We start from the raw sequence: 12,195 nt of genomic DNA, 5'->3' as shown, positions 1-12,195 counted from the left end.
AAGTAATAAACCAACTACAAAAAAAAACATTAACAATAGTCAAATAAGACTATTTAAAACGAAACGAACTTAAAACCTTTTGGTTGACAAATTCTAAGCACCGATTATTGTGGGTCGGTTTTGGTTATGATGTATGCCATAACCGAATTAACCGAACCGAAAAAAATCTCCTATATTTGACATACATTCCTTCAATATATTTGATGTAAAATGATCCAAAATGAACGTGGTCACTATGACAAAAATGAATGTGGTCGGTAGTCGTGTAATCTTTTACATATGGGGCACTGGATAAAAAAATTTCCAACATGTTTGATTGAAGATGTGAATACTGAAATGTTCTGCAGTAGCTACAAATGTCGTTTAGTTGGTTTTACCATATTTTCATTATTGTTAATAAGATGTTGTTTGATTCAAATTTAAAGGATTAGTAGGAAGATGTTAAAATTAAAGGATTGGGAATATACAGCCTGCATTGCTGTTGATATGGGAAACAAAAAAAAAGAATAACTTTTGTTTTAAGATAGGTTTGCAATATTGAAGAACTGTTTCTTAATGTATGCATGCATTTGTCTATCCCAAATTGCAGGTTTTGTAAAGTTCCCACTCTGGATTTCCTTTTAAAAGTAGAGCACAAGCTGATTATTTTAGGTTATTCGTAATGTCTAGAATTTTCAAAGTTCAAATTTTGTGTATAATTATCCATACCTAATTAGCAATTAATCGAAACCGTTTTAAGCAAAATCGGTCGATTAACATTTTCCTATTAATTAAAAATTTCAGTTAGCTAGGGTTTAAACTTTAAACTGACAGTGCACACCTGATTGCATTGTCTTGTGATCATCAAAATGAAGGCCTAACGAATAAGAAAAATACGGTAGTTTAGGGCTCACGTTTACAACCTTCTAAAAAGTTTTTGGACGAGGGTAAAAGCTTGTATCTTCAATCTATGATTTGTAAATCGAATTAGTTGTAGGCCTAAAGCAAATAATGCATATCTATTTGTTGGGATCACAAATGAACTCAAACGTGGCGGGTAACTCGAAACATTTAGGACAAGTATTTGAGTATGAACAAAGTATAGTAATGGGTATAAAACTGATATGGACATGATTTTACAATCATATATGATACCAAGATTATCAATACATGTCTTGAGCCTTCCCGGTTCATCCTTGTCTACATATTCCATCTTCTTAGGGTTGTTGCTTGATAGTCTGGGACGAATCATGTGCATATTTTTTTGATTTGTCAAATTGCATATTTTCAAGAAGTCATGATGAAAATTGGGATCCTTAAAAATTGATTAACACTAGCTAATGATTTAGCAAAAATAGTAAAAGTAGCATGTGATTATAAACTTAAAACAAAAAAAAGTATCATATTCTGTCAAATAAAAGTATCTTCAATTTTAATTTTGTTTGACTTTGGAATAGGTCAGGCCACTCTTTCAAACATGATAATGAATAAATACTATGGAGAGAAAATGTCACTGAAAATTTCATTATCCAAATTATACATACCTCATTTATCGGTTCATGTCAAGTCATCCTCAAATGATCAAATGGTTCTTTCCTTCATAGTGATAATATAACAATTCATTACCTCTTATTAATGAGGAACGGCTTGATTTTGTGTGATTTTGGTGATGTCCATGGAAGATATCGTTATCTTTAAGCCATTAAATGACGTTTTCAATATACACAGAGGAGTTATTTTTGTCTTTGTAGACTAAGATGTATTTCATCATTCTAAGTTCAACTACCTTTTTATAAACAGCATAATTTAGAAAAGATTAAAATAGAAAATCAAATATTTTTTATCTTTAACTTGAGTATAGCGTTGCTATAAAAAATGAAAGTTTTAGAAATATAAAAACTGTGCTATAATTCTGTGTTGTATAATATTGTATTGTATTTATTTCTTGTATAAGTGTGTAGTATTTTAATTGGCTTTTAAGACAAGAATGCTCTTTAATCCTATTTTTTATAATTGACATGTTATGGGACAATACACTTTTCATTTGATATCTCTCTCTCTCTCTCTCATATGGATATATAGTTATATACGTTTTTATTAATTTTCACATTAGTTAATGTTTGTGTGTAGAGCAAATATGTCTGTATAAAATGTTTTATTTAAATTAATGGAGTGGTAGTCCATTGAGAAAAAAACCCTTTAAACAACTAGGAGGGAGGTTTTGAGTTTAAATCCTACAGACGACAAAGATTCAAAGAAATTCGTCGTTCAAAAAAAATGTTTATTTTGATATATTCTTTATTTTGTCAATGTGTGCATGTGGTTTATGGACATGGTGTGAATGTTTTTCATACACTTGAGAGTATTTTACATGTGGAGTGTAATACTATGATTTGTGTATGTGATAACAATCATAAAATGAACTAGTTTTGTATGTGTATGTTAATCTTGTATCTATATAGGTGTTAAAATTTACTACTTTTATACGTGTATGTTAATATTGTGACCTGTGTAAGTGATAATATAACTAGTTTGGTATGTATAGGTTAATATTGTGATCTGTATAGGTATTTCGTACAATGATTTAGTTTAATGTATGTATTTGTTTTATAGTTTGTGTATTTTTTATAGCATTTGTATGGTTGTTTGTGTAATTGTGTTGGATCAACTGTGTAGGATCTTGAATGCTGCGTGATTTTAATTAGAATATGAACTTAACTCTCTCCCTCTCTATTTATATATTGTCTATCTATAGTCAAATTCTAAAACAACATTGGTTACTTTTATGCCGAATCGCTAATATATCAAGAGCATGTAACATTTTAAGCATATAAAATAAAACCCTTAAATCATGGAACCTCTTGATTTTTTTCGCTTAGATATATCCACGCCATTGTCATTGATACATTATTATTATTCTGATCATACATTTCGTTTTAAATCATTCAATAAAAGATTCTTTCAAGTATTTTATTCATTCCAGATTGTTCGTATTGAAATTTATTATTGTGTTAAGACAGTTTTAATTAGTTTTGTAAATGTTTCGTAATCACACTTAAGTGTGTAGTTTTTTTTAACGTACGACCTTTTAAATTTACACTACTATACTCATAATAGGAATTGAAAGAGACTCCGCCTTATCTAACATATTAATGGCATTTAACGAAAGAGACCCTCCATTCTATTCTCGTGAGGAAATCTATCAAGGGTGAGAAAACCCTTCGGTCCAACCTAAATTTTGTATTATATTTTGGGTCGTCGCTAGAATTAAACCCAAGACCTATCCCCTTTTAAATTGAATTTTTGGGAAAAATTCTCAAAATATGTCATTTGAGGAGAGAGAGTCTCAAAATAGGCTACGAGTTTCAAACTTCCATTAATAATACACCGAAATCCATCTTCGCCGGGATATTTGGTTTCCCGCCGATGATTTTCGTCCCCCGATGAAATAGTGACTCCTGTAAAGACGTTGACCCCCACCCATGAGATTCCAAAAGGAAATCCGTCTGACCCGTGAGATTTCAAAGAAAATTCACTTGACCCGTGAGATTTCAAACAAAAATAGTCTCCTCCTTGAGTTTTTGAAAACAATTAGGTCCATCTCACTCCAGCGTTAATTCACCACCACCACCGCCACTTGCCAGAAAATGGAGAAGACGACGGAACCATTGATTCACCACCACCGCCGCCGCCACTTGCCGGAAACCGGAGAAGACGACGTGATGCAGATATTTTGATGTTGGAAGACGATGGAGTTGATTCACCACGAAATGGAGGCTAGCACGAAGACAATGGTGGCCGGATATGTTGATGTTGGATGGTGAAGGTGACGTTGGCCGAATATGATGATGTTGGATGGTGAATATGACGGTGGGCGGAGATGGTGAATGCGACGGTGGTCAGAGATAGTGTAGCCGACGGTGGGCGGAGATGGTGATGTTGGATGTTGAAGGACGAAGATGGTGACGAAGATTAATCAGGATTATTTCAAAGAAATGGGGTGGTGGTGAATCAATGGTGGATAGAGGTTCAAACTTTTTTTCAAATCTCACGGAGGAGATGGTTTTCAAGGAAACGGTTTTGGTATCAAAACTCACAGGTCGGATGAATTTGGCTTGAAAATCTCACAAATCGGACGGATTTGGTTTGAAATCTCACGGATTTGACACGAACCCAAATGCCACGGGTCAGAGAGATTTGGCTTGAAATCTCACGGGTCAATGGATAATTATGGGATTTTTCAAAAATTTTTATATATATTAGGAATCTCTCTCCCCACTTTGCCTATTTTAAGAATTTTCCAATTTTTAAATGTCACATCTCGACCACTTAAACTAAGAATCATTGTTTTTTAAAAATCATCATTAAGTTGATTTTTGGTTATAACTATATAAAATACTTTTCAAATATTAAAATGATATGCCCATATCAGATTCTGCTTAACCATTGGTTGAAGGGGGTATAGAAAGTTAGTCGTCCTGGATTTTAGCGACGACCGTTTGACGTCACAATTAAAAAATAAAATATGGGAATCTTTTAAGACGAAAGATATTAAACTGGGCGGCAGCCGTCACTTCAATCGTGACCATTCATCAGTCAGAGCCGTTGGAGGAACAATAGCCGTTGATCTACACCTTACGTTCTTCTAAAGTTAAGGTGGTCGGAAAGCAACCAATAAGGTGATCCCATCCATACACGTGGTCATGTACCCATTCCCTCACGTGGAGGGATTTGCATTGCCAAACTATACTTATCTTCTTAATAAAGCAGCAAAATTAAAGTAATACATCTCTTAAAGTCTTAACTTTAAGATGCTAAAAGTATATTAAACAGGAGTCACGTTTAATAAAACTATTTATAAGTATTTTTATAGATGTTATACAATTATTAGTCACGCAATCGCTAACTTCACTTCGTTTGTAATCTTGAAAAAAAACTGAACCATAAACTCAAAATTGAAAACGTTAATCGACATTAACTAAAACCGAACAAAAATGACGGTTATGTGAATTTGATTAACCAACCGTCCGGTAACGGTTATGGTTAATGTGTCTTTATTAACCGACTTAACCGAAACCGAAACCAAAACCGAATCTTGTATGTTTTAGTTTTTTTTTTTTTCAAATTTTATACCTCTATTTTCATCTTTTATACCTCAATTTCTAGCTTCGAACATTTGAATTATGCTTTAATTGTTTATACATAGCTTAGAACACCATGACCAAGCTTGAAGTTTACATATTTCAGCTTTGAAACTTCATAATTGACCGTTAACATCATAACTGAACCCTTTTCAACTATAACAAAATACACACACACTGAACAATTAACTGAACTAAGGGAAAACCAACCCATAGTCAACAGTTAGCTGACATGTGGTTAACTGACCATTCGGTTATGGTTAGGCAATCTTCCATAGCTAAAGATCGATTATGGCTATGGATAAGCACCCATAACCGAACACCCCTACCTTTTAATACTAAGTATAAGGAAATTGTGTGAATTTACAATAATCTATTCAAAACCTAGTAAATTCGATTAATTAGGCCTACTAAAAGTATGTTTCATAAAGAGAACTTATGGAATACCTTGTTATCACATTACGATATTATCCATGTATCTTTTCAATATAAAAATCATCAAATCAATATCATAACTCGCTCTAAATCACAAGCGATGATTGGACAGAAACAATAGTATTAAAACCAATGTAGTCCCATTAGTATGTCAAGTTTATTCAAGACGTCTCATTCATATAAAACAAGACAAATATAATATTGTTGTGAAACAAACATAATAGTCAAACATGTGAGAGAGAGATGTAGGGAGAAAGATGAAGATTTCATTCATTAGGTGTGTATTACAATAAGGTATAATGAGATGTATATATAGGATATGAAAACTTGGGGAATAAGTCAAATCTATTTTAGGTGTTAATAACCATAATAATTATTATTCATAACACTCCCCCTTGGTTATCAACTTCATACGCTTCGGGATGCTGCCTCGTTAAAAACTTTGTTAGGAAAACCCAGTGGGACAAAACCATAGCTAAGGGAAAAAGAGTGCAACGCGTACTGTCTCCCCCTGATTTATATATCCGTTAAAATAGCAAATATTGATCTTCTATGAAAACTTCAAAACTTTTGTACTCAATCATTTGTGTCTTTGTCCCTTGACATACGAATTGTTAAGTTGAACAATGTTACATGATCTTCACATGAAAACTTTTGTTGTGTCATCTCGTAACCATATACTATTGTATTGATACCTTGTTGTGTTTCTCTGCATGACAAGACTAACAAACTTGTTTTGATAGGTTAGTAAAATATAAACGCATATCTTTCATACCTGAAATATATGCTTTAATCCATTCCAATGTCTCCTAGCTAGACACATGCCGATAAATATAAATAAAGAGATAATAATCATATATAGCTAACAATACGATATAATGCACTTATGCATTTAATTGTGGTATTTCCGAACTAATAATAGTTCATATTCAGGTAGGAAATGATATTAGAGTGCATTGTTTGACATCCTTTAACATACTCAAAGAATGAATCTTGTCTTTGGTAAAATGTCTCAACATCTTTTAGATGCACTTTGATGGATTGATAAACATATAATTACACATATACTCGAACTGCAGGTCGAGCAATAATCACATCATTTCAAAGTATTTCAAAAATTCTCCTTCTAAAAGTTCTGCAGTTTCTCTCGATAATGTGTACATCATCACTATAAACTGTGATTATATGAACTTTTAAAAGTAAAATTTTGATAAAATTATTGCTAATTACATCCAACTTATCTCCCTCTTTATCAAAATATTTCCTGATTGTACGTGCCACGCTGAATCCGACTATTTAGTTCATATGCAATATCTTAACCTTGTAGAACATTTATTGATGCTTTCATGCCAATGCTTACGCGTTTTCAATCCATCACAAAATTTTTCCACCTTAACCAATTATTGATGTGCATTCACTCCTCATGAGTATTGCTAAATGAGCTTTCTCATTTGACACACCAATTTATATATCATATATCAAAACCCATATCGTACCATTCTATGTTTATTAAGATACGATAATCATCAGGTACAATTTCTTTTATTGATGATATTAGTGCACAAGAATTACATCCTTAAGATGTATCAATTAACCTTTCAAGTATTCAACTACCTTAGGAAACTCCTCAAGACTTTCGTTTATGTTCAGCATATTCAATAATTGTAACATATTCAAATATGACTCTATACACAACAGTCATTGTGTTCTCGAGAACTTACTTTACATGATTTGATAATTCAAATCCTTCTTAGACTTTCTTGTAAAATTTCAGTATCAACTGAATCACAATATTTATTAGAAGCATATCAATTCTTTCTTTATATTACCAGACTATTTAGGTTCGGAAAGTTGTTGCTTCCACCATTGGAGAATGCGTCTCCTCGTAATTAATCATGGGTTTTTGCAAAATCTTTGTGCCACCAATTTTGCCTTATATCATTTTATTGGTTTTTCATAACTCACATAAAAGACCCGTTTGTATCTAACGCATTTTACAACTTTAGTTGTATGGACTGTTGATCCAAAAAAAACTTTCCGTTCTTTAGAGAATTCTATTATGCCATATTTGCTTCTTTTCACTTGGGCCAATCATTTTTCATAGGCAGATCTTAAATCATGATCCTCATCATTTTCAAGCGCTATCTTATATACAAAATTATAACGACATCGACTTAATTTCGATTCCATATATCTCATAGACATGATAATATATAATGAGATCTCTTTATTTTCAGTTACCTGAGGTTTTCCAATAACCATCATGTCTAATGTCTTTCAAGAGACCTTTTTACTATACCTCGACTTGACCATCTTTATTACTTGCTCTAATTTTCGAGGAATCATTATTCTTGGAATCTGATAGTCTATCACGCTTCAGGCGTGCCTTAGACTCACTAGTTATTACCAATGTATGGTTGTCCTTCCAGGACGTTTATATTAATTGGAGCATAAGCAGTTGTTATAGGTGTCTTAGCTAGACACTTTGTTTTGGTCAGTGAATCATCTGGTAATTGATTCGTTAATCTTTATACATGAATTATTCTTTGAACTTTTAGTTCATATAATTTAATTTGAGGATCAATGGTAATTCAAGCTAAAAGATCCGTTAATCTATATACATAAATATGAAAATCTGGTAATTGATTCGTTAATCTTTATACATAAATATGAAAATCTAGAATATTGTGCTTGCTATCTCATTAGCTAAGCCACAAATTACACAAACTTCATGTTGTGAAATTGATAATCATTTAGACGATGCATCGATTTAAAACACTAAATGTTATCATGTTAGGATATGTGTATCCTTTTCTCATTTCATAACATTTAGGGATTCACACTGTCACACCCCTCGGCCAAAGGCGGAAACGCTGGGGCGTGCGTAGATTGAAATCATGCACATGGTATTAAATGTAAAAACTCCTATTAAAAGAAACCAACGAATTATTCAAATATAATCCAAATAGAAAATATGACATATCACTTTATTCATTCAACTTCTAAGTCTGACTCATGCCCTATATGAAACTTCAAGAATCTTCATAACTTAATTTCCATCACCTGAAAAACATGCGAGAGTGTCAACTAAAAATAGTTGGTGAGAACATAGGTTTTGAAAAAAAATAAGTTTTATGTTGAAAACATTCCATATGTGTTAAGTTACTTTGTATACTTTAGTGATTACAACCAAACCTCTGACACGTTTAGCGAGTCGTCTAATCCACGATTAGACTATTATGTTTAATGTTAACGATCGTCGGATTCTGAACACACAGGCCTCTAACCGAGGCCTGAGTGGGCGGGTCGGGCCAATAGATCTATCATCATACTACCACGGGCTTAACAAGTTAATGGTTGTACATGCGATTAAGTATACACTTGTAATGATCACACATAACGAATATTATGAAATAAAGCTTGAATCAAATAGCATGTATAAAACAAATTGATTATGCATGTTTCCACCCCGAATTATAAAATGTTTAAAAGCATGTAAAAGGGGCTATGAACTCACCTTGCTTGACGGATGAACACGAACACGAACACGAGCAAGAGTTTGTTGAACCGGTTACGGGATGCCCTAGATTAAGTTTGATTTTTAAATTAGTTAGAGTGTCTCATACTAGAATGTTCTAAACCAAGAGCATGACCTCCAGCAAGTTGATTCCCAGGTAAGAGTCACGGGTCCAATGGAATTATTTACGCCACTCTTGCCTTAGACAGAACCGTTTGCTTGTCAGATACATACATACCCGGTTTATACTCTATTTGTGTACTAACTCAAAATGTTTTAGAATGGTTTTCATAAATAATAAAGTACGAGGTTAAAAGTGTAATATCATATAGTTTGGGTGTTTATTGGCATTTAAGAAAGTGTAGGGTTCAAAGTGTAAATATTATAGTTTAGGATATTTATTAACATTTATGAAAGTATAGGGTTTAAAGTGTAAATATTATGATTTAGGATATTTATTGACATTTATGAAAGTATAAGGACCAATTATGTAAATATAATTTTTAGTTATGATAACTTTATGAGTTTTTTTTGAAGATCATAAGAATATTCATAGTTATTCATGGAAAAATTACAATTTGATCTAAGATTGTGAGAAAACAATTATGATTTCTTGGAATAACATGATCATCATAATCTTTTAGAGCAAAAAGTAAGGGTTTTATTAACAATTTATGATGATCATGGTGAGAGTATATGAACAATTATGAAGATTCAAAAGAAAACTCAAGAACATAGGAACAAACTAAAAGAAATTCAAAAGAACAAGATCAAAATAAAAAATATATGAAGAACAACTAAGAAAACATGTAAAACTTACTTGATTATGCTTAGAGAAAATGAGATTTGGTGAAAAAATATGAGAATGAGGGGCTCTATTTATAGGCCAAAAGTTGAGGTTTGAATATGATTTAGATAGAGATAAAATTTGTTTAAAACTTAAGAGATAAACTAATAATAATAATGATAATAATAATAATTAAAAAAATATAAAAATGTGCATGCACATGATTCATGTGCACGGCACTTTCAAATTCCTTTCTTTTTTTTTGTTTTTTTGTTTTTTTTTTAAATTAAAAAGATTAGATAAAGTAAAACTTGAATAACAAGGTTAAGATAGAAGGTTCTAGAATATTCTTTTTTTAAATCACATGATTAATTTAAATGCTTAGGATAAAATTAATAATAACAAAACATTTTGTTACATGTTATAAAATATTAATCTAGGCATTCCGGTTCAACGTGTTATATTAATGATTAAGCACGGTTATGATGAAATGAACATAAAATCATATAATTACGCATATAAAGATAATGTTATTCAATAAATGACACATAATTCAATACTAATAAATGTAGACGATAAAATTAATACAAGAACTTTAGTAAATACGAGCACAAAAGACTAGCGTTTTTTGCAAGAAAAATCTATAGATGTTACATGTATAATTTCCCTTGAGAGCAATATCTTTAGATGTTACACACCCTTCTTCAATTGGTAAATAAATAATTTCTCTTGAGAGCAATATTACATGTATAATTACTAGGAAGAATCTTTTGGTTCTTCAACAAATTTCACATCATTGACTCGGTGTGGTCTAACCGATCAAGCCATTAGATAATCACGATCCATAAACTTCATGTTTATGATCATATATGTATTATGTTTCTTTAATGCTAATAGTTAAATATGAGAGAACCTTGTATTATCGTTTCAAGTGATATGATTTCACTTTTGTTTTTCCATATTTTGTTCTTATATATGATCAATCTCTTTGTAACTTGTGGTGGTCGATCTCATTATTAGCATGAATATCATCAAATTTCTGATGATCAATCTTATTGTTAACATGACTGTTAATACAATTATGGTCAAGATCATTATCAATACAACAATCATTATATATCACATTAACTTCATGGAATGGAGTGAAACCAAATAAGTTTCATGGTTTTATTACTTTCACAAGAATATGAAACCAAACACATCATATTGCTACTTCAAAAGCATACTTGAGATTTTGCAAATGCAAATTGTTTTATTCAATAATGTGATTTTGGGAGGACGAAACTTCAGATGTCATATCAAGCATATTTATATTCTTTCATTAGAGTTCTAATAATAAAAAATTCTAATGTTGTTCTCCTGAATGCCATCTATAGACTATGTAAATAAATAATAGCATATATAATACAGTGGATACATAAAGATATAACATTATAACTGTAGGTTCCTGGACGGATCGTACACGGGATATCGCTATCTACGCAGGTGCGGAATCCCTGCGTGGGTAGATACGAGCGTAGAATACGTAAAACACGAACACACGATACAAACGAAACCACGTTATATTATAACTCGAACCACGTCTATTACAGACACTTGACACGTGAAATGATCACAGCTATATCGAACTCTGAAACAAACTCTCTAAAAAACCAACCGCGTAAACAGTAACCCGTAGGTTACTTAAATACACGACAACTTCGCCTCAGGCGAAGTTGTCAATAACTTCGCTCGTTGAACAAGTTCGCCTAGGCGAACTTGTCAACAACTTCGCTTGGTTAACAAGTTCGCCTAAGCGAACTTGTCAACAACTTCGCTGTTACACAAACAATTACATAAACAATATTACAGACTCGATTACAGACTTTATACATATGAACTACTGACATCTATGCACCAACAGACTCCCCCTTGGCAGTAGCTTCATATCTTGATCTTTCAGCTCTTGTCTTGTAATCCTGTATCTTCATGCGTGCACTCCTTCTCTAACACACACCGTGACTACTCGCTGATATTTCCTTGCTTCATCCTTCCAAGCAGGAATATAGAATATCTTCTTTTCGTTCAACGCTTGCAAATCAGCTTTCGATAAGTTAACAAGATGCATCGGGTCATACATCCTCAGCACTTCTTGTTCATCTTCGTCTTCCATCACGGCTTCAGCAGTCTGGCAATCAACGTACCACCATTTTAGATTCTTCACCACATCTTGAGGCATATTCTTCATTGGAACCTCCTTGATGCATCGGATCGGCTTGTACTTCATCACCATCCATGGCTTGCCATCTGCTCTCAATCCCCTCTCTGTATCTTCCACTAACTTCCCTTTCTGAGGC

Source organism: Bidens hawaiensis, unplaced genomic scaffold (assembly GCF_021521415.1).
Source record: "Bidens hawaiensis isolate Kalapana, Puna unplaced genomic scaffold, B.hawaiensis_p1.1 tig00024982_1, whole genome shotgun sequence".
NCBI classification, from domain to species: domain Eukaryota; kingdom Viridiplantae; phylum Streptophyta; class Magnoliopsida; order Asterales; family Asteraceae; genus Bidens; species Bidens hawaiensis.
The sequence above is the reverse complement of the archived record's forward strand: the minus strand, read 5'-3'. Positions refer to the sequence as shown.